General features: G+C 38.2%; 1 protein-coding gene across 3 annotated transcripts in view; it reads left to right on the forward strand.

Moving 5' to 3' along the window:
* The window catches only part of PAK5 (p21 (RAC1) activated kinase 5), a 299715-nt gene that overhangs the window by 11010 nt on the left and 265027 nt on the right, over positions 1-23678 (forward strand). The window contains exon 1 of one of the 3 annotated variants that reach the window (XM_021665767.2): positions 15101-15121. The exons of 1 other annotated variant lie outside the window; for it this stretch is intronic. The gene's annotated coding sequence lies outside the window, so the exon portion shown is untranslated. Of the gene's footprint in view, positions 1-15100; positions 15122-19657; positions 19944-23678 lie in introns of those variants that run through there. One more of the 3 variants, XM_021665766.2, reaches the window with a different exon arrangement.

The raw sequence follows: 23678 nt of genomic DNA on the forward strand, positions 1-23678 counted from the left end.
GCCTTGAGTTTAGTGGTTTTTTTTTTTAACCCTTTTTGAGGGTTTTTAAGATAACAGCTACCTACCTGCAAGTTGTGTACTATCTCTTTAGGACTCCAAGTAGAGTCTACCTTTCTCCCACCGTCACAATCAAGCAGTATCTAAATTTGCAACTTGGCTGGGCATGGTGGCTCACACCTGTAATCCCAGTACTCTGGGAGGCTGAGGTGGGCAGATCACCTTAGTTCAGGAGTTTGAGACTAGCCTGGCCAACATGGTGAAACCTTGTCTCTGCTAAAAAAAAAAATAAATAAATAAATATGTGTGTGTATATATATATATATATATATATATATATATATATATATGTATATTAGCTGGGTGTGGTGGCACATGCCTGCAATCCCAGCTACTCAGGAGGCTGAGGCAGGAGAATCACTTGAACCAGGATGGTGAAAGTTGCAGTGAGCTGAGATAGCACCACTGCTCTCCAGCCTGGGCGACAAAGCAAGACTGTGTCTCAAAATGAATGAGTGCATGAATGAATGAATGAATAAATAGCAACCTAAAAAACCTTTTTCGCATGTGCCCTGCCCTGTCTCCACTGCCACTCCCCTTTGTGTCTCTCAATTAGATCTTGTATCAGCCTCCTGTCTGTTCTCTTTCCTTTCTACCCCCAAAATGATTTTCTATTATCTGAGTATCACCCCTTCATTGAAAACTTCCTATCCAGCTACAGCCTTCCCCCACACCCCTCAAAATCCTCCCACATGGTTCTGATTGTTCCTCTCAGTCATCACAATGGTGTGTGTGTGTGTGTGTGTGTGTGTGTGTGTGTATATATATATATATATATATAAACTTAACTCCAGGCAAGAGTTCTTCTTGCGCTAAACTGGGAACTCTTCTTAAAAAGGCATCTTGTTGCTTCATCTTCATATCCCTAGCACCTGGCTTTACACTGCACATGTCAGGTCTTTAATAAATATCTATGGATGAATGGATATTACCCAGGCTAAAAAATTTGAATACAAATGCAGAAGAGTGGTACCATGATTTAAAAGGTCACTCAAGGCAAAATGTCATGCGGTTAGATAGAGTCAAGAAGCAGAGTCAAACCATGTATCATCTGAGTCCAAGGCCATCAACTCTGTGGTATATAGCAACTCAGTGGATAAGAAAAGTTCTCTTTGGAATCCTACACGAAAATTGGCTAATCTAACATAATCTAATCTAAAAGTTATCTATTTAAAAACAAACAAACAAATAAACAAATGAATTTCACTCTAATATTAGTTTTCTATTTTCTGTAAATAAAAAAGAGGTAGAGAGAAAGATTAAACCCCCTACCAGTTTCTGGTGGGAGAAAGACAAAAATTCCAATATTGAATATGGGTGTAAGGTAGAGATTCTAAACACATGGAGAAGAGAGAAAGTGATGAAGCAAACTATAAGCTGAGAGCCAGCTTTCCAACAATAGAGTAAATAAACTGAGCTTCTTAAAAACATTGAGAATAATTATTTGATTGCTAGATGCAGCTTAACACCTACTGCTCTATTGTCCCAAGCCTGGTATGAATACGCCTAATTGGTGGTGTGATTTCTGCTCAAACATCACTTGATTTGTATAGCGAAGGCTGGGGTTTTGTTCAGTTTTGCCCAAGTCTTTGGCACCAATGTTTCCATAGGAACAGATGCACTTTAAATTGAGGAAGAAATCGGAAAGTTTGGGAGAGAAATCAGTCAAAGTGAGTGATCCAAGCAAGGGGTTCCCCAGGGTGAGTCCCAAGGGCTTTTCAGGCTTCTGGCCAGATATATTTTCGACAGAATCCCCAGAGATAGAAGATTCTAGGATGATAAATGCCAGGGATTTTTTAATGCAATATATGGATACTATCTATGACAGAAGTTACCTTGTGTACTTCAGCTTGGTTTTCTAAGGCAAGTTTCTGTGTTGGGATATTAGGAGTCTACACTGGTTGAAAGAATCACTTACCAATTAGAGCCTACTAACACCTAGGTAACAGGATATAAAAACTGGATATTTTTACTGTCTTTGAAATCTAATTAAGCTATCCTTCTAAAGCTGGAAGGTGTAGAACACTGTGAATTCGATTAGGTACTAAATATTTGATTATGTCCATTTAGAGCAGTGTCTAATTTTGTGGTATAGTTGTGTTCTGTTTAACACACACAAGTGTGAAATTTCTCAGAAAAAAAATCTAGATTTCTGACTTTTTCAAAAAATCACACACACAAATACACACACATACACAGTTGCAAAATTTGTCAACACTAACCATGTTTCTTCATGGCAATCATTTGCTGTAGCTGAGTAGCAGCTGCCTCTAACATGGGTCGGTCATGGAGTCTTCACTTTGCCCACAGTCCCCATCACTCCTTACTGCCTATCATCAGGCCATTTTACTTGTTTATGTTACCCGTCTTGGTAATTAAAGTCTTTTGAACTTATAACCTTTGAAGTAGGATGAGTATTGCTCTATATTTTTGGATCATTTTATCCTTACATATTGTGCCTTCTTAATCTTGTTTCCTGAAAATATGGACCAACTTATTTAATCATTTAGATATAAGGCAAGTGACATTTTAGAAAAATGCATTTTAAAAATTTTACCCTAGAAAAAAAATTTAGAAGTAAAACTTCACTCAGGTGAGAAGTTTATTTAAAAAGATAGAGTTTAGAGATATTTGGTGGAATCATTTACATAGTTAGATGGGCTTCTGCAACTAATTTTTCAATATTTCTTTTAACACTGGACAATTTAAAAAAATTATGTTGTGTTTTATTTGAACTAAACTAAAATGGAAAAAGAAATCATATGGTCTTGAGCTTGCTGGAGGTAGGGATTATCAAAATGCAGAAGGATGGTATCATATTTCATATGATATTATCATCTAGAAAATATAAAACATTCACAATGCAACTGTGCCCACAGCAGTGAAGCAGAACCTTATAAATGAGAAGCATTCTATAGAATGGCTGGAAAAATCTCAAAATCAATATTGGAATCACCCAGGGCGACTAAGAATAATGATATCACTGTACCTTGCTAAAAAATAATGAAAAACAAGTGCGATAGAAAATTCCAGAGTTGTTCCTAGAGTTTTTATTTGTTTGGAGTAGAAGGATGATAGCAGCAGCTTCCCATTTCTTTTCAGATCTCAATTTTATTTTAAACACAGAGCACAGTCCACCCGCTGAAAAGAATTTTCTTTTCTAAAAGACCAGGGTGTGCAATGACTGTCAATATCACTGTAAAACGGAAGAACATTTGTCTCTAAGTTACTCACCCAACTAGTAGTAGTAAAACAAGATAATGGGATCTATTTATTAGAGCGGTGTCTGTTTATGTCTACTTTCTCCTGTGATGGCTAGATTAGGAAATAGGAAACAGATATTACAGTGACCACTCCCAACTAGTCATTTACCCATTCAGCAGCTGCACATTGAGCACTACTATGATTACTTCCAGTGGCATGTAGCATGAGGGGACACATCAATGAACATAGATTAAAAAAAGGAGAGACATTCAGGAAACAGCATAATAAATAAATGTATAGAGTGCCAGAAGGATCATCAGTGTGTTGATAAAATAGAGTGGGATAAAGGAAATCAAAAGAGCTGGGATGGGTGGTGGTAAAGGGCATGATTTTAAATAGGATGGTTAGTATAGGCGTATTTGAGAAAGTGACATTTGAAGGAGGAGTGGAAACTATCATGTAGATACACATGGAACAGCATCCCAGGTAGGGATGGGGACCATTTTTGCAATGCATTTCAATTTGCATATGATTTGTCTCCTGCAAAGACCCTCATGCTTTTTCATTTGGAATTAGAATTTTAGTGCTGATTTAAACCCTAACCTCATTCTAATGCTGCTAAGGACACTATTACTCCAGTCCTGACAATTCTTCTCTAGATAAATCATAACTGCCATTTGGATTTTTTTTTTTTTTAAGACAGGGTCTCACTTTGTTGCCTAGGCTGGTCTTGAACTCCTGGCTTTAAACAATCCTCCTGCCTTGGCCTCCCAAAGTGCTGGAATTATAGGCATAAGCCACCGCACACAGCCTTCCTTTTGGAGATTTAATATTCTTTTTCCATTTTGGTTTAATTCGAATGAAACATAACAGGATTTTTTTTTGTAATTGTCCAATGTTTAAAAAGTATGAAATTATGACACACACTAGGTACTTGATGAGTTATTTGGTTATAGAAAGAAAAGGTATACCTCAGAGTTAGAACAGTGACAGTAGCAGTAACAAAATTCTTTGAAAATGTATTATATGCCAGATATTGTGTTATATGTATTATAAATACTATCTCATTTAATTCTTGCAGTAGGCTTATAAGTTAGGTGTTCATCATTAGTCTCATTTTATGGCTAGTAAATAGCAGATTGTGCTGCCTTGCTCTATTGATGAAGATTATTCTTCTACAAACATTAAAAAAAAGGTAAAAAGTATTTTCTCAAGTTCTAATCCCAATTCCTTTAACCTCCTCTATTTTAGTTAGGAATCCCCCTCCCCCAAGAAACAGACCTTGAGGCAAGGATTCAAGAGCAAGTAGTTTACTTGGAACATTCATGAAATACCATTAAGAGAGAGGGAAAGTAACACATGGAAGGAAAGTTTATTAGTCTATTCTCACACTGCTAATAAAGACATACCCAAGACTGGTAATTTATAAAGGAAAGAGGTTTAATGGACTCACAGTTACACATGGCTGGGGAGACCTCACAATCGTGGTGGAAGACAAAGGAAGAACAAATGATCGTCTTACATGGCGGCAGGCAAGATTACTTGTGCAGGGCAGCTTCCATTTATAAAACCATCAGACCTTGTGAGACTTATTCACTACCATGAGAACAATATGAGGGAAACCACCCCCATGATTCAGTTATTTCCACCTGGCCCCACCCTTGACACATGGGGATTATTATAATTCAAGGTGAGATTTGGGTGGGGACACAGCCAAACCATATCAGAATCTGTCCATTCCTGCTGCTATAACAAAATACATTACACTGGGTAGTTTTTAAATAATAGAAATTTATTTCTCATAGTTCTTGAGGCTTGGAGTCCAAGATCAAGGCACCAGCAGATTTGGTGTCTGGAAAGGGCTTCTCCTCTGCTTTAAGATGGTATCTTGTTTCTATGTCCTCCAGAGGAAAAAGGAGAAATGCCATGTTCTCAAATGGCAGAAGGGAAAAAAAGGAATAAACATGCTTCCTCAGGCTTTTTTATAAGGACATTAATCTCATCCATGACAATGGCACTCTCATGGCCCAATCACCTTTTAAAGACTCCACCTATTAATATTATTACCTTCAGGTTTAAGTTCCAACATGTGAATTTCAGAAGGATATGTACATCTAAACCAGAGCAGAAAAGCTACCAAAATTGGAGTATTAAAATAGAGAAACTGGGAAATGATATAAAATCATGCCTTCAAAAAAGTCTACCCAAAGGGGAGAGAATTGAGATATTTATACTCCAACTCCCATCAGTTATTAGTTGAAGGCTATTCCAAGAGAATATTAGTTTATCTGTACTTGCAAGCTTCCGTGATTTGGAAAAGCCCTTAGGAACACAGATACTGACTGTTGGAAGTCAGTATGTATATGAGTGAATAATACAGTGTTTGCTACATCTATGCCTGTTGCCCCCCTTGTCATGTGCCTGCCAAACTTCAGAGATCCTTCAGAAGTTGTAAGAAAAGAAAAATTTATCTTCTACCAGTCAATTGTGAACTATTGATCGGGCCATTTATTAGTGTAGGCAAGAAAAACACATGTACGGTGGGTAAAAGAGCATTGAACCAGAGTGTTAAGTTGCCCTCAAAATCATTTCCAAATGAACAAGACAGTATAACTATAGGTGCTCATTTGTAGTAATTAAGCATGCAGCTGTTATTATAAATGCAGCTAATGTTGAAAAATGAAACAGAAGTAAGGCTACAACTGACCTTGTGATGAAACAGAAAGATAAAATATTCCTGAGAGTAAATCATTTGCCCGTGTAATGTAATTGCTTTTATTTACTTATTTATTTACTTTTTATTTGGAGACAGAGCCTCACTCTGTTACCCAGGCTGGAGTACAGTGGCAGGATCTCGGCTCACTGCAGCCTCACCTCCTGGGTTCAGGCAATCCTTCATCCTCAGCCTCCCAAGAAGCTGTGACTACAAGCATGCGCTACCACGCCTGGCTAATTTTTTGTATTTTTAGTAGAGACGGGTTTCACTATGTTGTGCAGGCTGGTCTCAAACTCCTGAGCAATCTGCCTGACTTGGCCTCCCAAAGTGCTGGGATTACAGGCATAAGCCACCACACTAGACCTGCATTCTTGTAGGGTACTGGTGGATCAGTTGATAAGCTGTATCTTCCATGGCATTATTTGGGAACTATGTATCCTCAAAAATGTGGTTCATGCACATGATCATTTTTAGGAACAGCTATCTTGAAAGTAGGGAAAGTTGGAGAATATATAATACAAAATGATTTTAAGTCTGTCTTGCAAGAAGCCCCAAACTAAAAATAATTTTGCATGGGGAAAGAAGAGAATGTAACAAGCATGCTGAGTGCAGAAAGGCAAGCGTTAGTCCTCTGTATGTGTGGATAAACAGTAAATGTCAGTGAATTTTAACTGAGTGATGAAGTGCATTTGATCAGGAAAAAGTGAAGAATGGATATTGGGCAGTTAGCAGCCTGAAGTGGGATTTTAGAAATAACCCAGATGGCTTTCTTGATGAGAATGTATCAGCTGAGGTATTTAGGTTATTAGAGAAAGTGTTTTAAAATTAGCCATCTGCTTCCAACAGTTGTGGATCGAGAAGGGGATCCAAAGTTGAGGTCGTATCTGTGATTGCCAATAGGATACTCAGGTTAGGCAGGCTACAAATTACTGTGCTCTGAAAATAATCACTGTTAACCTTGGATTTGAGATATGGGTGGGTTTTAAGAAACTCATCATCAATTTGAGTTTGTCAAATTTTTAGTTTAGTTTTGAGTTTGTCGTTTCTTTTTTTTTTTTTTTTTTTTGAGACAGAGTCTCGCTCTGTTGCTCAGGCTGGAGTACAGTGGCACGATCTCTGCTCACTGCAACCTCTACCTCCTGGGTTCAAGCAATTCTCCCACCTCAGCCTCCTGAGTAGCTGGGATTATAGGTGCCTGCCACCATGCCCAGCTAATTTTTGTATTTTTAGTAGAGAATACTAAAGGCTGGTCTCGAGCTCCTGACCTCAGATGATCCACCTGCCTTGACCTCCCAAAGTGTTGGGATTATAGGCGTGAGCCACTGCAATGGCCATCATCATTGGTATGGACAGGAAACCTGTTTTTCACACCAAAAGGCACCATGGGTGCTAGTGTTTCTTACTTGGAGTAGTAGAAAAGTGTTCAAAATTTCTGGCGTTCCTAAAGGAATAAAGAACAGAAATTTGGGGAGATCCATCAGGACTGTAGAAAGAGTGGTGCTTAGGAGCTTTGCATCACCAACATTGAGTCTTCCTTTACCACCTTGGATTGCTCTAATTGCTGAACCTGAGTTTACAGTTCTGCCCTTCCCTAGTTCTCATTTCAGAGTTCCCTGTTCAGTTCCTTTAGATTCAGGGCCTTCATGTTACACAACTTCAGAGGACAACATTCACGTCTGAGGTGATTCCAAATTTTGTTGTCCCTGCCTTGGTCCATACTTTGTAAAATGGGTCACCTTGCTTCTTAATTATGTGTGCTTTTTGTTCTCCTTTTTTTTTTTTTTGAGACAGAGTCTCGCTCTGTTGCCCAGGTGGGAGTGCAGTGGTGCAATCTTGGCTCTCTGTAACCTCCACCTCTTAGGTTCAAGCGATTCTCCTGCCTCAGCCTTCCAAGTAGCTGGGACTACAGGTGCCCACCACTACACCTGACTAATTTTTTTATTTTTAGTAGATACAGGGTTTCACTGTGTTAACCAGGATGGTCTTGATCTCCTGATCTTGTGATCCACCTGCCTCGGCCTCCCAAAGTTTTGGGATTACAGACCTGAGCCACTGAGCCCAGCTTGTTCTCCTTTTTTGTCCCATTGAAATGTAAGAGGCATGAGAGAAGAGGCTAATTTTATCTAGTTAAGATAAAGCGTCTTGCATAGCACCGTCCATGTAGAGTTGCTCAACAAATTTTTACTAAACAAATGAATGAATTCAATAAGAATGCTGTGACCTACTGAGACTTAACTTTATGTTAAACTCTGTGTAAAATGTTTTACCTGCATATCTCCTTTAATCCAAATAGCAGCCCCATGGGGGTATATCTTGCCCTCATTTCTCCTTGGAGGACATGAGGAGTAGATCAATGGGTGGAGGCAGTGAGTAAAAACAACTCCTTCAAGAGTTTGGATGTGAAGGACTAAAGAGAGTTAAGGATAGATGGTATAGCTAGACTAGGATGTGGAGTTGAGGGGGAGAATATTATATAAAGATCAAGGGACTTGACTTTAAAAGTTGGTGGGAACAAATCAGTTTGGAGAAGGAGATGGAAGATGTAGTTGAGAGTACTGGTCATTGACATTGTTGAGAAGCTGCACAGAGAAGAATCCAGAGGTCACTGAGGGAGCAGCCCTGAAGAGGAGGACTGTTCTACTGCAACAAGAGGAAAGGAGAGAGTGGGATAGATTCAGGGAGATTTGGTGGTGAGAAATTGAAATTGCCATCTGACATCTTTCTAGTCTTCGAAGAAGGAGGCTGTATAAGTCTGTTCTCACACTGCTAATAAAGACATACCTAGACTGGGTAATTTATAAAGGAAAGAGGTTTAATGGATTCACAGTTCCACATGGCTAGAGAGGCTTGACAATCATGGCGGAAGACAAAGGAGGATCTAACAGACGTCTTATGTGGCAGCAGGCAAGAGAGTGTGCACAGGGGAAGTCTCCTTTATAAAATCATCAGATCTTGTGAGACTTATTCACTATCATGAGAACAGCTGAGCGGGGACCGGCAGTGGGGGTGCAGGGGGAACCCACCACCATGATTCAGTTACCTTCCACTGGGTCCCTCCAAAGACGTGGGGATTATGGGAGCTACAATTTAAGATGAGATTTGGTTGGGGACACAGCCAAACCATATCAGAGGCAAAGTCATTTATTGAATGTCAGTCAGAGACCTGAGCATTTTGATGGACTTTTGTCAGTTTGTATTAATGAAACCATGATGGCAAAGTAAAATCTCTAGTGCACATTTTCTTTTGGATCTATCAGAAAAATAGGATGTGGCCCAATTTAATTAGACTCTAAAATAAGTAGGAGAGGCCTTCTGCATGTAGGGGAGATCTCAGTTTTATAAAATGCATTTAAAGAAAATAAGCTTCCCTTCTCCTTTCTAACTCTTGACTCATTTTCATGACAGTTGATATTATGAGGAGGAAATAATGAATAGCTTTTCTATAAATTAAACTGGTCATTGTAGCTGGATGTCAGGGGAAGCTAGGAGTATCTTCAACAGGATTCATTTGTTTGAAAGGGCAGAAATCCAACTCAAAGTGGATCAAGAAAACTAGGACTGTATTGACCTGTATAGTAGAAAAGTCCAGATATACAGCCAGGTCAGTAGCTCAAAAACATTATCCTGGTGCCATTTTCCACCATCCTTCAGCTCTAAGTGTTTTTGTATAGGTTTCTTTCTCAGGCAAACTCTCTTATTTTTCTGGCAACATGGATAGCCCCCCTATAGCTCTTGGGTTTAGCTCCTACTGATCTCAAAATCCAGCAAAATATACTCTCTAGCCCAACAGTTCTAACAAAAGACTCAGGATGGAATTTCAGTTGTTCTAATATGACTTTTGTGGGTCATGCGCCAGTACCAGTTTCTGGTCTAATTACTGTAGCCTGGGGAATATGTGGCTTTTTTATCCCCATCTGGGTCCAAACTCACCCCTAGAGTCAGAAATCAGAGTGGAGTTACTTCCTCCCAAACCACATTGACAGAGAATGGGGGTAGAGAGGATCTGCAAGGATTATCAGGAGGCCATGATCAAGCATAGCAAAGAATGTGGTCAGGCAAAAAAAAAAAAAAAGTTTTTTAAATGTTCATTAGAGTAGGTAAAAGTAAAATTGAGCAAAGTAATTATAGTCTCCACAAAGATTTCTGACCCAGTGAAATTTCTCTGCTCATATAGTTTGTTGGCCCTAATTTACTGGACTGATTGCATTTGAAAATATCTATCTTTCCTGGAAATGAATTATAAGTTACCAAAGACATCATACAGAGATTCTTTAGCCCTATCCTCTTATGATCTTAGCTCTTCATCTTTGTGTCCTATTTTGCCATTGTACTGCTGCTTCTATTTTGAAACCTTGGTAACAAATAGATTTGTGTTGGTATACCAATTTAGTCTGAAATTAAAATGAAAAATCATTCGCATATTTAGAACCTAACTTAATGGGAGGAAAATTGGTGATAACATTGCATCCTAAACATTTCTCAGGGAAATGAACTTATAGTGAATTAGTGAGGACATATTGTCATTCCAAGGTAACATGAAACGTATGCACCCAAGCCCTCAACTTATCCTGATACTTTCTTTCTTTGGCTTTCTCATGCAGAGTATATTTTCTCAGTGATTTGAGTGATTTGGTATTGTTTTGTCCTATACAGCTTCATGTTTTGTTAGATCAGTTCAACTTTTGGACAAGACAAATTGGAAAGTAACTTTGATAGCTACTCTATGTTATTTGGCTGTTATTATTTAGTTGAAATGATGTCCAATATCCTTGTTTGTTTATACTTGCAGTTCTTTATGCCAGCCTGTGTTCTACTTTTACAGCAATACAGCTATTGTTTTGTCTGGTTTTGGATGTTATGCATTCTAAAGAAAGTGGCAAACTTAGAATCCTAGTTGGTGATTTTCTTCTGGACCTCTGAGACCATGTTTCTAGTGTTTTCCATGGAATATCATCAGATATATACTTTATGATAATTTCATCCATTCAGAGATTAAATATTATATTGCTCTAGGAATATTAGGGTCTGCGTACATCTGTTCAGGTGTATTTGCTTTCCCTGGAATGCTTTGGATTCTTGGTTCTTGCAGATTCTCAGTCTCCTCCGAGATTCATCCTTGTGAGATCCTGCTCCCATGCTGTCCATCAGTGTTTCAGTGAAACTTGTTAAAGCAGAGTAAGAAAGACTTTATTTAGGAGGATCATGATAGGTGGAAAGGACCAAGAAATGAGATTTCTCAGTGAGGGACAGAGATTGAGCTTAACTCTGAACACGGCATAGACAAGTAGGAATTTATATAGCCAAAGAGTAGAGTGGGAGTCAATGGAAAATTACCAAGAGGAAACATCTGTGTAAGGAGGATGGCTGAACTGACCTAATAGAATTCTTGCTGAAGACAGGCCAGGATGACTAGATATTCCTGAGGAATAGTGGAAGATGAGGAAGAACCTGATCAGATATGGAAAGTAATCAGATGTCAGGGTGGAGGGATTTTGCTAAAATGACTTAGCACGGTATTTTGCTAAAACTGTATTTTATAAGAAAGTGAACAGATACTGAGGGTGTTTATTCTGAATTTGCATTTCTTCTTTTGCGTTTCTTTTTAAAAAATCCTTCTTTGATTTTATGACAGAAGCAGTTGAGTATTTGTTTTAGATAAATAAAAACTGAATTTTATGTGACAAAGATAGCTGATGACCCCTAGCTACTCTGAGATAGCTGATGACCCCTAGCTACTCTGAGATAGCTGATGACCTCTAGCTACTCTGTGTTCCTATGAAGAAGGTCCCACTGCCAGAGATTGGTCATGCCTGGCCTTCACCAGGTATGACCTCGTTAATTGAGAATTGATAGCTTTGGAATTTGACATAAATCACAGAGTGTGTGCAAAGGCAGTTTACATAATGGGTAAGAGATTGGATTATGGACTTGGCAGGCATGGATTGCAGACCCTGTCCAGACCATTAGCTGTGAAAATTGGTCAAATTTATTAGTTTCTTTAAGCACTGATTTCCTAAGCATTAAAAAAAGTATTATTAGGTTCCTTGTTGGGGGTTGCTGTGGGTTGCCATCATCCCTAGCCAAAATGTGATTTACTCTGGCTTACTTTCTACATATTTTTTTTCACCATCTGAAATTATCTTGTTCATTTATCTGTTTATTTTTTGTTGTCTTTCTTCATCACCAGTAAGATATCTTTCCATGATTAAGAATCTTGCCTGTTTTGTTTGACCCTCTACCTCCAGGGCCTGGTGGGTATTAGGATATCGCTATTATGTGTGTTGAAGGAAGAAATGAATGAATAAATCAGACTTAGCAGAGAAGTAGGCACTTAGTAGATGCTCAATAAATGTACTTTATGACATTTGCTGATACCCGAAGCTCTTTTATGTGAAGATTTAAAAGTCTTTCATTTGGATAGGAATTTAAAAAAATTGTATGTATTTAAAATCATGGAAACTGAGAGCCTGAAATTGTAGTAGTTTTGAGACTCCAATTCAGCCAAAAACTGTTAGTATGTTGAGTGTTCTTATTTACATAATTCTTTATTTTAAATTTTTATTATTTATTTAGATTGAGAGACAGAATCTCACTATGTTGCCCAGGATGGACTCAAACTCCTAAGTTCAAGTGATCCTCCTGCCTTAGCCTTCCTAGTAGTTGGGACTGTAGGTGTACACCACCATACCTGGCTTGAATAATTCTTAAACTCATATCATACCATACGTTTCCTCCTGCAAAAGAAATACCAGAGAAGTCAAGAGACTTCTCAGCCGTTAGTAGCAGACACAGGAGTCCAGGTGTCCTGTATTCTCCATACCTTGCATCAGCTGTGTAGTAGTGGTTATAGTACAATAATAGAACTAATACCAGTAGTAATAGTCATGGCTGCTCTGCTAGGCAGGGTTCTCTGGAGAAAGGAAATTTATTATAAGGTACTGGCTTACCTGATTATGGAAGCAGAGAAGTCCCATGATCTGTCTTCAAGCTGGAGACCCAGTCAAGCCAGTTGTGGGGTTCAAAAGCCTGAGAACCAGAGAGAAGGTAGGGATTCCAATCCAAGTCTGAATACCTGAGAATCAAGAGTGCAGAGGGCAGGAGATAAGACTGATGTCCCAGCTCAAGCAGTCAAGCAGAGAGCAGATTCAACTGTCTTCTGCCTTTTGTTCCATTCAAGCCCTCAGGGGATTGGAGAATGAGGACTCCTGCTGGGGAAGGCAATTCACTTTACTCAGGCTGCTGATTCAAATACAAATTTCTTCTGGAAACACTCTGATAGACACACCCAGAAATAACATTTAACTAGATATGTGGACATTCTGTGATCCAGTCAAGTTGACACATGAAGTTAACCATCACAGCAGATAACCTTTATTTCACTATTAATGTGACAGATATTATAATAACCCTATGATGTTAGTACTATTGCAATCCCTGTATTTCATTTTAATTTTTAATTTTGTAAATTTCCCAGGAACATAAATTCAAGTCACCCTGAATATATGCTCCCTATAATCTCATATTTCAGGTGATAAGGCTTTAGAGAAGTTAAGCAGCTTGGCCAAGGCCACATTGCCACTTTCTGAACCCGATCAAATCTCTTTCCAGAGCCTGACCTCATAACCCTGAAGTACTGACCCCAGAGTTCCAATCTCCTATAATTCAGAACTTTCATGAAATCAGACTGACCTTAGACACCAACGACTCAGAACCAGGGAGTTCTATTTTAGTGTGACTTTGGAGCTCTCTGAATGGTGCATGTGCTTTCTGTTTTACAGAGCAGCCTTCATAGTCTGTTATGAGAAGCTGTGTGTCTGGCCTGAAGGAAGGTAATACTAGAGAAGGAGCTGGTTGATTTGAGTTATGTGAGAGTCTGGCAGGAACTGTCATTTGGCATGTGAAATAGAAGCATATTGGATTTTATTTTCCCCTGAGTAGGTTGGTGGGATTAAATTTAATTACCATTCTAATAAGCAGAAGAAAGGAACAATTCCAAATAGTAGAAACAAAAAGAATTGCTACAGTAGACCACTAATCATTAGAAAGACTTATTTTTGAATCATGAGGGACCCCTGGGAGAAGAACAGAAAATTCAGAACACAGGGAAGTATAACTGACAGGACCATTACAAAATTATACCTGAGTGACAGTTTGACCTATGAAAGTAATTACTGTTCCATGTCAGAGCTGGGTAGGGTCTGGTCTTAGGGGATAGGGCCAGGAGGATTGCCCAAACCTGAGTGTAAGGATTTGTAGAGCTGCTTCAGAAGGGAGGGATGGCCCAGTAATGTCAACTGAGGCCTAACCATGCCTTTCTTCCCAAGAAACTCCAAGGACTACACACATGCATTTCAGTTTTCACTCTGTTCCTGAGGAATGATGGCAGGCATTTGTATTCATATTTTCAGTGCAGATATTAAACCAGATGTATATGGTGCTATGGTTTAGATATGGTTTGTTTGGCCTTGCCAAGTCTCATGTTGAAATTTGATCCTCAATGTTGGAGGTGGGCCTAGTAGGAGGTGTTTGGATCATGGGGGTGGATCCTTCATGAATTTCTCGGTGCCGTTCTCGAGGGAATGAGTGAATTCTCACTCTTAGTTGCCGCAAGAACTAGTTGTTGAAAAGAGCCTGGCATCTCCCCCTTTCTCTTTTGTTTCCCTTCTTGCCATGTGATCTCTGCACACACTAGCTCCTCTTTGCCTTCCACCATAAATGGAAGCAACCTGAAGCCCTCATCAGAAGCAGGTGCAGGTGCCATGCTGCTTGTACAGCCTGCAGAACTATGAGCCAAATAAACCTTTTTTTCTTTATAATTACTCAGCCTTACGTATATCTTTATAGCAACACAAATAGACAATGCTATATAGCTAGCAATATAGATAGCAAAAGCATCACATGACTTCCAGGTGTCTGACCTCATGTCATTGCTGTTGCCTGCACAAATACTCAAAATATGTCATTTGAAGACTCTGAGTCCAAAAGTGATTCAGAATAGTCAGATTATGAATGGATAGACATTTTAGTCAGAACTTAGCTGATTTGTTTGGCTTATATATTTATCTTTTATGTAGGTATTTTATGAAAGAGTGACATAGGATGAAAAGCTCTGACTCAGTAAATCTAAAAGAACCCTTTTACAAGGTAAACTAAAAATTCTCAGTATTAGTTAACAATGTTGTGATATTTTAATTGGCAACTCTTTTTTCTTTCTCAGTGATTCATAAAATAATGGTGCATCTTGCTATTCTTGGTATCTTGGTCAATGAAATTCATGGTCAATGAAGTGTGGCAATATTAACCACAATCATTTTTCAAGGCATGCTAGACATGATGTTAAGCCCTTCATGTGCATTATGTGATTTATTTTCATTCTCATTTCGCTGATGATGAAACTGGCTTGAACAGCTAAGAAACTTCACAAAAATGCCCATCATTTCATAATGTTTCCTATGTAGAATCTTTCAACAGCCTCACTTTGGATCTAAATAAATGTAAACTCCTTGCCTTGCCTATAGTACCCTTTTCTAACATTGCCCTACCTACTCCTCCCACTTCGTCTCATACCATTCTCTGCCTGGCCATCCTGTTTATGTCTACTGCAATTGCACCTGCCGTTCTACCTGCCTAGAATGCACTTGACCAAGGACCTGGTGGACCTGGCTCATTCTTGTTTTTCAGATCTCAGCTTATATGCTTTCTATTCAGAAAGGTGTTTGTGACACCCACCCTAAAATAGCCAGTTAAAATCCCTATCTCATCATACTGTTTCATTTTTATGTAAAGTATTTTTTGAAGCTTAACATATACACAAAAAAGGACACACATCTTAAGGATGTAACTTGATGAATTTTCACAAAGTGAGCACACCTTTGTACCAGCACCCAGAAGCCCTTGTTGGATTTTTTTTGAGTTGCTCATTACACCCAAGGGCAAATGCCATCATAAGCTCTGTCAGCATAGATTAAAATTGGAATCATAAAGTCCTCATTTGTGCCTGGCTTCTTTCATTCACTATGTTGTTAGTGAGAGTCATCCATATGGTTTTGTGTAGTTGCAGTTCACTTATTCTCATTGCTCTGTAGTATTCCATTGTATGAATACATCACAGTTTTTTCTGCTCTTGGTAGACACTGGCTGGTTTTCCATTTGGGGCTACTACAAACACTGCAGCTATGAATATTATTGAATATTTTTTGGTGAACATCACATGAATTATTTTTAACTGTATTACTTAAAACTATGTGGTATGTATTTGCCCATTTAAACTTTTTCTGTCTAGCTTTACCCCCATCATAGTGTTACTCTTAAGAAGTTAAAGAGGGTGGCCGGGCGCAGTGGCTCATGCCTGTAATCCCAGCACTTTGGGAGGCTGAGGCAGGCGGATTATGAGGTCAAGAGATCGAGACCATCCTGGCCAACATAGTGAAACCCCGTCTCTACTAAATATACAAAAAATTAGCTGGGCATGGTGGCACGCACCTGTAGTCCCAGCTACTCGGGAGGCTGAGGCAGGAGAATCGCTTGAATCTGGGAGGCGGAGGTTGCAGTGAGCCAAGATCACGCCACTGCACTCCAGCCTGGCGCCTGGTGACAGAGCGAGACTCTGTCTCAAAAAAAAAAAAAAAGAGGTTAAAGACCTTGTTTATATTTTTTCTTGTTGTATTTTTAAGCTTTATTGAGATATATTTGTCTTACAATATACCTCCATGAAGTTGTTACTGAAGTTAAGATAATGAACATATCTATCACTCCCAAAAGTTTGCCCTTACTTCATAGCAGTCCCTCTCTCCCGCTTCTCCCTGTATCTCCTATATCTCCTACCCTAGGTTCCTACTGCTCTGCTTTCTGTGATGTTCATTAGTTTGAATTTTCTAGAATTTTTTATATATGTGGAATCATACATAAGGTACTCTCGTTATCCTTTCACTCATCACTGTTATTTTGAGATTCATCCATGTTGTTGCTTGTATCAGTAGTTTATTTCTTCTTATTTGTGAGCAGCATCTATTGTTTTGGTTATACTATAGTTTGTTGCACATTTTTTTTACTCTTTAAGTTACTATTAAACTCTATTTTTATTTTTATTTTTTATGGATGCCTAATAGTTATGAGTACTTGTGAAGTTTTGATACAAGCATACAATGTGTAATAATCAAATTGGGGTAATTGGGATATCCATCACATCAGGCATTTATCATTTCTTTATATTTGGAACATTCTAATTCCACTCTTCTAGTTATTTGAAATATACAATAAATTATTATTAAATGTAGTCACCCATTGTGCTACTGAACACTAGATCTTATTCCTGCTAACTAATTTGTTTATCCATTCATCTGTTGATGTGCATTTGAGTTGATTCTAACTTTTGTCTCTTAGAAATGATGCTGCTATGGACATTCATGTATAAATGTTTATATATATGCCTCTACTTCTCTTGGGTATACATCTAGGAGTGTAATGGGTAGGTCATAACTCTCAACCTGTTTTCTGTCTGAAGTTCCAACTGTTCCATATCCTTTCCAACACTTTATAGTAAGTCTTTTTAAAATTTTTGCTAATCTAGTGGGAGTAGTATCTCATTGTGGTTTTATTCACTTTCTCCAATAACTAATGATGCTGAACATTGTTTTTATGTTTTACTTGCCATTTGTACATCCTCTTTGGTGATATTGTCTGTTCAAATTTTGTGTTCATTTTAAACATTGTTTTTTTTGTTATTTAGCTTATGAGATTTAAATATATATATTCTAGATAAAAGGCCTTTTTTAAGTATATTATTCAAATATTTTCTCCCAGACTGTGGATTGAAATTTTGTTTTTATGACAGTCGTTTATTTTAATGTTGCCTTACTAGGAACTAGAGTAGTTACGGGCACATGTTGGTGCTTAAAAATTTTTTCTTGAAAAGACCTAGTGAAAGGTGATCCCCCTAGGAAATACCTTAGATTCTAAAACAGGTTTGAGCAACCCCATTGCTCCTAATCTTATCAATATACGTTACACAAATAGGCATGTATATGATGTAGGTGCTATAATTCATTTTGTTTATGAGAATAAGGAAATTGAGGCTGATGAAGATCAACTCACCTTATTCAAATTCACCAAGACAGAAGCTAGTGTTTGAAGAAGGTAATCTGACTCCATAGTTTTTGGAGGATGTGGTGTGCAGAAGGGACGTAGAATGGCTAGAAGGAGCATAGTAACTTCTTCCATTATCCAGCTTTGCATTGTTTCAGGGGCAGGGTGAGCACATGTTATTCTTAAATTTTGGAAGTGTACTTTAAAGATAATATTTTAAAAGAATACATGTATTCAAGTGTCAGACTACATAATTTGAATATATATAAATAGATAAATACAAGATTGAGTTTCTAGTCATATAGATCAGCTAGGTTGAATGCAGCCATTCTTGTTCAGTTCCATGGGCTGTCCAGTCTCAGGCAGTTATGCAACCTTTACCAGAGTGAAAGTAGTTGGCCTCTGATCATAGTGCCACCTCTCCCTTCTGTTCTCACTCCATATTATTAGAATAATATCCCCTGCATGTTAGAATTTGTCCTCAACTGTTCTTTATTAGTAAAAACAAAAACAAACCGAAAGCTTTCTTTTTTACCCCTGAATTCTAGGAACACATATTTCTTTGGGGCGGGGAGAGTGTATGTGTGTGTGCGTATGAGTGTTTTCGTAGCATTTAGGAGTTACTGGGAAGCCTTTGGGAAGTGGCATCAAAAGGAAAACTGTGAGACACTATACAGCGTCACAATGATAAGTACATTTCAAGAAATCAAATTTGATCATATTTTAGAGCAGATTAATTTGTAAGGAGGGGATCATTGGCCAGTACTTTGTAAACAATCTGGTGTTCATTTTATTCAATTTAAATATTCCACAGTCATTAAATAGATATTCAAGTAGTGCTTAGGCAGCACAGAATATATGAAAGTCTGCAGCAAATCATGCTATCTACATAAACCATTATACTGCTTCTATTGCTGATATAGCTTCCAGATGTCTCTTTTGTGAGCTGATTTCCATGGTGTTTTTCATATCTCTAGAGTTATTTGAATAGTTACTTCTTGAATATCTAGCAACTGTGCAAGCATATGTATGTATATATGTATGCATACGTGTGTACATATATCTATGTGTGTATGTGTACGTGTGTGTATGTACATGGTGAAACTTAACTTTGCAAGTCTTTTATTCACTTCTGTGAGATATGGTGAAACATGACCTTGTAAATTTTTATTAATGCAGGTTGGGAAACAGATTCTCCATTGGGGTAATAACAGAGAGGTTACATTTAGCAATTAGACAATTTTAAGAGATACTGGTCAAAGTGTTATTTAAATTTGGCATCACATTTTAGAAATATAAACTGTTGTGTCTAAATTAAGCCTAGTTAAATGCAGCCTTTGATACATTCTTTCTTTCTTTCTTCTTCTTCTTTTCTTTTTTTTGGAGACAGAGTCTTGCTGTGTCACCAGACTGGAGTGCAATGGTGTGATCATGGCTCACTGCAGCCTCCCACTTCCTGGGCTCAAGGGATCTTCCCACCTCAGGTGCACACTGCCTGCCTAGTTCTTTTAATGTTTTGTAGAGACAGGCTCTCACTAACTTGCCCAGGCTGGTCTCAAACTCCTGGGCTCAAGCAATCCTCCTGCCTCAGCCTCCCAAAGTGACTGGACTACAGACATGAGCCATCACAGCTAGCTGTTTGATACATTTTTGGTTTGCTTTGCTATTTGTATTTTCCTAAAGGAGCATGCTGGGGTCACCTTCGGTGCTTTCAAATACAACCTCTGGACCCCATTCCATGTGATTTTGGTTTTATTGATCTGGTATGTAGTGCTGAAAGCCCTCCAGGAGCAGAGGAGGTTGGGAGCCACTGCTGCACAGGTAGAAGGAGCCTGGAGGTGCATCTGTGACCATGGACTTAACTCTGACTGACAAAAATAAGGTAGTATAACAAAAGGAAAGAGTCTCAGGAGGATGTAGCAATGTACTTTTAGCATTTTTAGCGTTAGGAAAATGCTTACCAAATGGAATGTCAGAGGAAAGATAAATAGAATCCTATGGCCAGAATGTTTCCAAAGTTTGACAGCTTAAGAGAATGGAGAGGCTTCCTCAGAGTAAAATTCTGACCTTGCAGCCATTCAAGCAGTATTCTCCAGAGAGTGGTTCTGGTAAACCTGATATGTTAGGTAGTTCACAAGCTTTTAAAAATCAGCGACAGCTATGTACTTACTTAATACCTACTAAACATATAAAAGGCACATCAAACTTGTGATTTAATGAAGGCATTTGCAATAGGTGAGGATAATTTTCAAAATTAGTCCATTTAAAATTGGTTTAAATGAAATCGTAAATAAATAATTGTACAGGTGCTATGTGATAGAAATAAGGAAGGTAGGATGTGAATAGTTTAAAAAATGTTTGAGAATCAGCCATTAAACACAAGGCATCTTAAAAAAACTAAAATGACAGCATGAAGAGCTCCTGAGCTCAGAGTTTTGAAGGAGTGGTGCTTATAAATATACCCAATTAAGTCCTCCATAGGAGAAAAAAAATCTAGTTATTTGCCTGAGTGTAATCATTCAGTTGTCTCAGCTGTTACTTTCTAAAAGCAGATATCTGTGGCCTCATGGTATGTTCTTGTTTTCTCCTTTTTATTTTTTAAACACAAAGTTATTCCCAAACCCTAGAATCGGAGTCATTATCGTGATGAGCCTGCCAAAAACAACAACAACAACAATTTTGAAAAGTAGTATCACTTGTTCTGTAACTGAATTGTTCAGCAAAATCACCTGGCCATTTTTCAGGGTCAAGTTACCTTTCGAGAGAGTCCGATTTGAGAGATCAGGTGTGAGGCCCTGAGACCTGTATTTTTAAGTAAGCTTCATAGGTATATTTGGTGCATGCCAGAGGTTCAGAATGTTGGCTGAGAACTTGGAGATGATTGTGATGATGTTTCCCACACTGGCAAGGGCTCCTATCTCCCTTCTAGAAGTACCATTTGAACCAAATTATAAATGATTTAATCACATACAAAATAGAAAGAATAATATAATGAACATCAATACACCCACCAACCAGTGTAAGAAATAGCATATTACTAATATACTCGTTGATTCCAGTGTACTTCTCTCCAGAGTCCATTACCTTCTTTTTCCAGAGATAATCACTCTTCTCATTTTTCTAAAATAACAGATTTACTGAGTTATAATTTATATTACATACAATTAAAGTATACAATTCAATGATATTCACAGAGTTGTACAACCATCTCCACAATCAATTTTAGAATCTTCTCATCAACTCAAAAAGAAACCTAGCCACCACTAGCAATCACTCCCTATTCCCTCCACCCCACCAAACTCTCAACCTTACACACCTACCAATTTACTTTCTACCTCTATGGATTTGCCTGTTCTGAACATTTCATATAAATGGAATCATACGATACTTTTCCTTTGCGAGCTCTTCTTTCACTTAGCGTAATAGTTTCAAGGTTCATCCATGTTATAGCATGGATCAGTATTTCATTCCTTTCTGTGACTGAATATTTTTTGTTTAGCCATGCGTCAGTTGAAGGACATTTGAATTGTTTCTACTTTTTGGCCATTATGAGTAGTGCTTCTTTCATAAACAGTCATGTACAAGTGTGTGTGAACACACATTTTCAATTCTCTTGAGCACTTACCTAGAAGTGCAATTACCAGGCCATATGGTAACTCAGTTGAGGAACTGCCAAAACTGTTTTCAAAGAAACCACTCCCTGAGTATTGATACTTCTCATTTTCATACATTACTTTGTACTTCTCTCTGCGTTGGTATTTCTAAACAGTATGTAGAAATGTTACATGTGCTTTCAAACAATGTAAGGAATTTTATTTTATATTATATATACCCTGCACCTTATTTTGCTTATCATTGTGTTTGTAAGATTCATCCCTGGGGACACACAAAATGCTAATGCATTGTTGCACTGGTGATATAATATTCAGTTGTCTGAACACACTTCAACTTGTCTATTTTCTGTCTTATCTATTTGTCCATTTTACTGTCAGAGTAAATAATACCATCTCAATACAAATACCCAAAATCCATAATAAAATCTTATGTATCATTCATGTAAAGTTCAAAGTTAATGCTTCTGGCTAGGGAACTTTCCTGCATGTGCTAACTCGGAATCTCAGGTTTCTCCGTTTTGCATGATTGTCATTTTCTATGTTCTCCCCTGAGTTTCTACTGGATCACCCAGCTGTCTGCTGAGCTACAAGGCAGGGTTGCTTGGTATTTCTTTGTTTATTATTTATTTTGCCAGAAGGGAGTCATCATTGTTGCCCACTTTGCATTACCCAAAACCTAGCCACAAGTCCCCCAAGTTAACCACAAGGGAAACTGGAAAACATAGCCTTGCTTTGTATTCGGGAAGGAAATGGGGAATGGTTAGTATCCCTGCCACATCTACTTGTAAGCTTATTTCAACTTTTTGCAACTGTAAACAATGCCACTGAACATTCATTTTCTTGTTCGTGTGGGTCTTAGTTTCTGTAGAGTATGTATGTATGAGTGGGACTGGGTCACAGGCTGTGTTCATGTTACATTTTATTAGGTACTTTCAAGTTTTTCTCAAAGGTGTTTATGCTAATTTAAGCTCCACCCTGCCGTATGGGTGCTTCACTTTCTTGCCAACACTATTTGCCAAACCTTTAAATGTGGGGCACCAACTGTTAAAAGGAAAATGACAAATGGCATGGCATTTGAAATGGAGGAAACTGGGATACTAAAAATATAGAATAGTGTATGTGGTAGACAGAATAATGGCTCTTCCAATATGTCTACATCTCAATCCCCAGAACCACAGAACACATTCCTTTATATGACAAAAGGGATTTGCAGATATGATTAAGTTAAGGATCTTGAGATGGGGAGATTGTTTTTGATTAACTGGATAGGCCCAACATAATCATAGGAGTCCATATAGGAGGGAGGCAATAAGGTCAAATCAGAGGAGATGTGATGATGGAAGCTGAGACTGGAGTGATGTGCTTTGAAGATGGGGGAAGAGGTCAAAAGCCAAGGAATGTGGGTGGACTGTAGAGGCTGGAGAAGGCAAAGAAATGGATTCTGTCCTTGAGCCCTCAGAAAGAACCAGCTCTGCCAATACCTTGATTTTCATGCATAAGACCCATTCTGGACTTCTGATATTCAGAACTATAAAATAATACATTTATATTGTCTTAAGTCATAAGTTTATGGTGATATAGCAGTGATAGGAAATTAATATAGTATGAATAATAGTAACTGCCATTTATTCAGTACATAGTCATGCTAGGTGCTCTTCTCTGTGCCTGTATATAATTGGCTCATTTAATGGCTAACACACCCCTTAGTGTCACCATTTTAGAGTTGAGGATGCTGACTTAGAATTGGAGAGGACTTAGTGAAAAGAGAAGGTATCTTTGCAAAGAGACAAACTCACTTTCAATGGGAAAGCCAACACAGTGATAGAGCTCTAAAATACAGTGAGTTACAGAAATATGGGATATGGGTACAGGAGGTAGGGTCTTTATATTCTGTCACTGGTTTCTGGGAGGACTCTCAAAGAGGTGACTTTTGACATAGGGCTTGAAAGATACAAATGCTCTGCCTTGTGTCTTGAAACAAAAAGAAAATCCAAGATGCAGGA

Source organism: Aotus nancymaae, unplaced genomic scaffold (genome assembly GCF_030222135.1).
Source record: "Aotus nancymaae isolate 86718 unplaced genomic scaffold, 86718_ANA_hifiasm-v0.15.2.pri h1tg000029l, whole genome shotgun sequence".
Taxonomy (NCBI): Eukaryota; Metazoa; Chordata; class Mammalia; order Primates; family Aotidae; genus Aotus; species Aotus nancymaae.